Below are 7,089 nucleotides of genomic sequence, written 5' to 3' on the forward strand. Positions count from 1 at the left end.
TTTCTTTCTTTCTTTCTTTCTTTCTTTCTTTCTTTCTTTCTTTCTTTCTTTCTTTCTTTCTAGAAAGAAGTGTGAGAGAGAAAGTGAGAAAAGAGAGAGAAAACAAGAGAGAAAGAGGGCTCCAAGAAAGAATGCTGCTGGTGTCCATCCCTGCTGCTCCTGATTGCAGTTGATATAGTTGGATAAGAAGAAGTTGGACTTCCACCAAATAACACAAGATGACCCTAACCAGCAGGGAGTAGCTAAGAAAAACTTTGCCCCCCTCTCTGCATTAATAACCCTTCTCTCCTACCCAGTATTGGGGTGTTGGAAGGGATTGGAGTGAAGAAAAGAGGAGGGGCATTAAGAAACATAAATAAAATAGCTTTAAAAATGAGTGCTACAAGAGAACAAGAGAAAGAAATGGCAGTATGATCAAAATACCTTATATACTTGTGTGAAATGTCATAATGTATGACTTTTTGAGAAGATACAACACACACACACACTCACCCCAGAAAAGAGCCTACAACAGGCCAAAGTAACAACCCCAAGTGGGAGGTCTATGAGTGGAGTTCCTAATGGCCAAGGTACAGCAAGCATACTTGTCAATCTGAATTTTATTCATAAAACAAAAGGAATGAAACATCACAACACAAATGCAGCTATGCCAGAGGCTTTGGGTGCCATCTTGAACTCACTATTTCCCTGCCTTCCACATAGGATACTTTGAATTCTCTCTAATCTCTTCCCTGGGTGTCTATTGGATCCACTGGCCCTTTCTAGTCCCACCACTCTTGTCATAATCCAGGTCACAGTCTCTTTCACCTAGATTGCCAATCCCTCTGTAGGTCCCTCAACTTTCTCCACCTCTAGGCCCAACACTCCCAGCACTCTCTCTACTCTGTAGCTGGAAGTATCTTGCTAAAAGATCCTATTTGATGCTTCAGTCTCCGCAAGCACCCCTGGGCCCTGGGTAGTTGGAGCCTAGGTCCCCTACACAGATGTAGCCAATGGCTAACTCTGGGGTTCATGTGGGCTCTCTACTAAGGGGAGCGGGGACTGCATATTACATGGACTCTGTTGCCTGCTTTTCAATCACTTCTTTCTGGGTAGGGCTGCCTTACCAGTCCACAGGGGAAGAGGATGTGCTCAATCCTGATGCAACTTGATGTACTAGGTTGGGTTAGTGGGTGGTTCCCCTTTTCTGAGAAGTGAGGGGGAATAGGGAAAAGAAGGAAGGAGGGTGGGGTAGGGGGGAGAGGAGGAAGGGGGCTATGATCCAATTGGGATGGAAAGTGAACAAATAATAAACAAACAAATAAGTTTTCAAAAAGTAAAAGAGACCATTTGAACATGACCAGGGCACTTTCTCTACTTAGAACCGCTCAGTGGTTCCCACAGCATTTAAATTAAGGACAAATTTTCTTCACAAGGCTGAAAGAGGCACTCAAGGATGTAACTTCTGGACACACTGTAACCATGAACTCATAGCACCTGTGATTACATAAACTGGGCCCCAGTCAGGCCTTGTTAAGCTCTGTTAGAGTACCTCAAATCTACATGTGTATCTCTCCTGCTCTCAAACAGAAATCTTTCCAATGTTCTATCAACCTCTGACTTCACCTTTTCAAAGTAACTCATGGATGGGAAAAGGGCACATGGGACTTTATTCTTTAGTGCTGAATTACAGGCTCCTGGTGGACTCTGGGAGAGGGGGAGCCATTGCCTTTAGCTGTGTGTCTGCTGATGGACTCACCAGACTCCCCTGGATAGGTCCAGTGCTGAGGCCACACAAATGTTCCTAGTCAACCCCAGAGGGATTCAAACAAAACAAAAAGACATGAACTGGGAAGAGTAACAGGGAAGAGGGAGAGTGTAGACGGGAGGGAAGCAGATGAAAGAAAGTAGGGGTGCAATCAGATGCAATCAGAATGCATGATACACATCTATAAAATTGTCAAAAGAACAAATTTAATTTTCAAATGTTTTTTAGAAGACAGTGACTTCTGTAGTCCCATCACTCTGCCATACACTCACCTGCCTGTCACACTGATCTCCTTTTATATTAATGAATATGCCCTGCTGTCTGTCACCTCCAGAACACAAGGTCACCCTATGTTGAAGAGCTTGTTCTACTTTTCCCATTCCTGTATTTTCATTTTCTGTTTTAAATATCTCATGATTGAGAAAACTCTCCAAAATCCCTAATCCAGAGATAAATGTTCTTCTTGCACGTTTCCATGGGAACCCACACTTCTTATGGCACCATAAGCAATATGATTGACTGTTCACTCACTCTCTGTTCTTTTCTGCTCCATAAAAATCCAGGCTTCTCTGAACTATATTGTTATATCTAGTGTCTATGACAGATAAGGTCCTAAATAGGTATTTACTGCACAAATACCCTAAAAGCAATTCATGAATCTTTCTTGCCCTCAGACAGAAATCTTTCCAGTATTCTATCAACCTTTAACTTCACCTTCTCAACCCAACTCCCTGCTTCTCATTCTCTTCTGAGGATGAGTCTTTTCAATAGGACTAGCAACATGGCCACTGCAAAATGGCCCCATCACAGCTAGAGGAGAGCAGAGAGGAAGTCGTTTTACTCTACTCTCATGCTTCTTTCTGGGGCTTCCCTGACAGACTACACTCTAAGACTTCGTGAGCACTGTAGATACTCCCCACACTACAAACAGTTCTCCTGAAGACAAAGAATGTCTCTGATTGTAAGAACATCTCTCAAGTGACAGAAGATCCCCAAAGTCTAAGAAACGGACATGATGGCGTAATTTGTGGACTCACATAATGCTGAAGATCAGGAACCTTTTGATGGTACCTAACTGGCTCTGAACTCTTCTAGTCAGGGAAACCAAGAGACCTGTCTTATTTTAGGTTGTGAGCCTTTAAAATAAAGAAACTAAGAATAAGTTCAGAATTCACAACGTCCTCCTCTTTTCACTATACCAAGAGTTCGCCTAAAATAAAACATATCAATATAAATGTACTGCTGGAAAAGCTCTCAGAATACCCAAGCTCCACACTTCCATGAGTACTCTCCCTGGTGCAGGATACAGATTCCTGTTGTCCTTATGGCCAGAGAGCTCAGCTTTCCCTGACCTCAGCTTTGCAAGCAGGTCCATTCTAAAAACATTTTCTGATTGACAGAACATTTTGCTGAAAAGTAATACAATTAAGGCACACCCTTGAAAGCAATTTGAGGCTGCTTCTAACATATTAACCTTTCTGAACAAATTGACAGGTCGCCTCAGGAAAATCACAAGTAAATCTGTCTTTTTAAAACTTAATGCTAGAAGACAGAATTAGATGCCTCCTTCCATGGATATCTTCTTTTGCTTTTAGTATCACATTGGCTAACTATCAGTAAAAAGGAAGCGTTTTATTTTCTAAATCTCCATCACCAGTGGCTTCATCCCATGCTCTAGTGGGTAGCATTTCTATTTTCTGAGATGTTGAGGGGGTTCAAATAACTTGTATTATTTTGCTTAGATTTTTCAATTTTCTCTAGAACTGACAAAGAAACGAATTCAATTTGCCAGTAACGAAATAAACATTCATAGAATGTGCTCAAGTTGACACTTAGAACTTAGCACATAGTACCTGATGACCCAAATAATTCAGCTGTGCATATAAATGTGCCAATACATCTGCCTAAACGTATAGTCATGTGGCTTTCCCCCAAAGAAATAGTCATATGGATATTCATTTATTTGTTCATTCATATAATATTTTATTTAGTATCAAATACTGTCTTAGTTACTGTTTCTATTTGCCAGTAACATATTAAGCATTTCTAGAATGTGCTCAAGTTAGTACATAGAACTTAGCACATAGTACCCAGTGACCCAAATAATTCATCATGATCTTTTAAGAGACACCATACCATGACCACAGCAACTCTAATAAAGGAAAGCATTTAACTGAGGCTGGCTTACAGGTCAGAGATTTAATCCATTACCATCATGGTGGGGAGCATGGTGACAGGCAGACATAGTGTTTGAGAGTAGCTGAGAGTTCTACACTGGAGGCCCAGGCAGCAGGAACACAGAGAGACTGGGCCTGACTCAAGCATCTGAAACTTCAACTGCACACCGCCCCCGCCGTAACCCTTCCCCCCACACACAGTAACACACTTCCTCTAACAAAGCCACACTTACTCTAACAAGGTCACACCTCCTAATAGTGCCACTCCCTGGTGACCAAGTGTTCAAATCTATGAGTCTATGGAGGCATTCTTATTCAAACACCACACTCCATATTCCTGGGCTAATGCCGAAAACTGAAGATTATCCCCTGTCCCTACATAGGGAAGGGAACGTCAGTCATTACTGCCAGTTGGAGTAGGCTCCCGCTGCCACCATTGTGAAGCCTTTATTGCACAGTAGTCTAGAGCAGCTGAAGGAATCATCTTTCACTCCAGATTGAAGTATTGGTTCAGTGTGCCAAAGATGCTACAACAGGATCCAGCCAGTGAAAGCAAAAATAAAAACAAGCAGCTATAACATGTATGTCTTTATTTAGTTCTATCTCAACTTTTCTTTCTTCCTTCTCTTAGCTTCATCTCTAAAATTCACCCTCTATTCCACTTGGCTTTCAGTAAAAAAACAACAGCTGTCGTTTGTTAGCCAGACGGGCTCTGCACTATGTTCCTGATAGGGAGGGGCATTATATCTTAATGTGAACTGCTAGCTGCTGTCACTTTCTTCACGTCACACACAAGGAAACAGAACCACCAGAAGGCAGTAAGACTTTGGGCCCAGAAAGTGCACTGTGTGGAGGCCAGTGTCCCCACTCTCATTATTTCCAGGAACTAACACACGAAGTCATTTCCATAGATAGTTGCCAATCAGGTCACGGTGTCTCATTCCCCTCCTGCTCCCAATAAAGCCCTTTTCTTACTAAAGAAGCGACTAAATCACTGCTTTGGAATACCAGGCATTCTGAAATGACGGTAGGTGGAGAGAGAGAAGACCATTAGAAACACCAGGTAGCATCTATGGTTACGTGCAGAAGACCTGCAGGAGACGAAGCTCAGGTAAAATTCCAGCTGAAAAAGATGGTTCAGTTGTTAAGAAAGCTCGCTGCTCTTGCAGAGGACCTGAATGTGGTTCCCAGTTCTCATAATTGCCCATAACTCCTGCTCCAGAGAATCTGACACATTCTTCTGACATCCACAGATACCTGCATGTGTGTGTCTATGCACATATAGAGGTATACACACCTAAAGAAAAATAAGTAGTTTTGCTGAAGAAAAAACAAACAAAACAAAACAAAACAGAATGATCTAAAGCCCTGAGATCAATGAAGAAAAAGGGGCAAAAGCCTGTTAAGAGCCAGAGAAGTAGGGAGTTCACTATGAGATTGTGCCTCTGAGGAATGTCAGAAACTACACCCGTAAAGTCTTACCAACATGACTACCCAAACGTGAGTTGAACAAGGACAACCAAAACAAACATGCTAAAGAGAACAAGGAAAAAAAACCCAGGAGGCCTCAACTGTACACAAAGAACTGAATGATGCCGAGAGTGCGAGTAGTCGTTCCCAGGGAAGAGCACAGCAATTGGCTATTGTCTACCAAGTGGTCCGCCATAAAAACACGTACACAAATAACGTTATACAGACTAAGCAGGTTTGTACCTGTAGATCTAGAAATGTACATGCTTATACACATGTTATCCAGATATGTATGTCATAATTAATTTTAAAAAAGGCCATGAATTGGAGGAAGAGTAAGTAGGAGTTTATGGGACAGTTTGGGAGTGAGGAAAGAGGAGGAAATGATATCATTATATTAAAAGAAATTTATTTTTAAATTCCAGCATGGAAGGGGGCGTGACTCCTGATACTCTACCCTTAGCTAAGGAGCTATCAGCATTTAAGAGATGTTGGGGGGGGTCATTTAGGGATTGGTTAGCCATTGATAGGTTACTCCTACCCCAATGGATGCCCCACAGTCATTTGTACATGGGCAGCTCAAACTGAACTCAGTATGTTATTTTTTTTTTAATCATAAAGGACATGAAGTTGTGGGAAAATGTCCTAAAGGAGCAGAGAAAGTTGGGAGGGGGGGGATACGATCAAGATACATTTTAAGCATATATGAAATTTTCAAAGAAAAAAAAATAGTCATCTGATTTATATGCCAAAGGAGCAGGGCTAGAAAGACATTTAGTTTTAGATAAATATGCAGATGGATCACATAACAGGCAGCAAAGAGATGTCAAAATCCGCTCCTGACTCACCTGTACCCACTTGAGGGCTAAGTGCTGCCTGCCGACACTGGGGAACAAGCCCAGTCATTACTGCACACATAGGTGGCATGAGTCACCCAGCTCGCAGCCAGTGAAGCGTCTTACATAACAGCTGCATTTTTAAAGCCCTTAATCCTCTTTCAAGTGGGATTTTTTTTTTAGCTTCCACTGCACTGCATTCTTGCCTAGAAAGGATAGGTGCTGCATGACCCACCCTAAAGATGAAGAAACTCAGAGCCAGCAAAACATCACTCCACATCCTGCGATTACAAAACGGTACAGCCCCAGTCTTGATAGAAACTCCCATGTAACCTGCTTGTCTCCTTGCTGTCTTTCATCTTCTAAAGTGCCATAAGTCCTCCCTCCTCTGAGAAGACCTCCCCCAAAGTGACTTCATCACTCTCATCTATGTGCTCCCGAAAACATTGCGACCGTACCGCTGTGTAGCAATTCTGCATGGGGAGACTTGTGTGTACCCAGAGCCCTTAAGATGTCAGACTGCAGCCTGCAGGCCAAACCTAGCCCACTGTTTCGTTTTGTTTTTTTAATTTTTTATATTAATTACAGTTTGTCCACTTTGTATTCCAGCCATAGCCCTCTCCCTCTTTCCCTCCCAATCCTACCCTCCCTCCCTTATTTCCTCCCAGGCCCCTCTTCAAGTCCACTAATAGGGGAGGTCTTCCTCCCCTTCCATCTGACCCTAGCTTATCAGGTCTCATCAGGACTGGCTGCATTGTCCTCTGTGGCCTGGTAAGGCTGCTCCCCCCTCAGGGGGAGGTGACCAAAGAGCCAGCCACTGAGTTCATGTAGCCCACTGTTTTTATGCAGGCCTTGAGCT

This window comes from Psammomys obesus, unplaced genomic scaffold (genome assembly GCF_907164565.1).
Source record: "Psammomys obesus unplaced genomic scaffold, mPsaObe1.curated_primary_1811, whole genome shotgun sequence".
Classification (NCBI taxonomy): domain Eukaryota; kingdom Metazoa; phylum Chordata; class Mammalia; order Rodentia; family Muridae; genus Psammomys; species Psammomys obesus.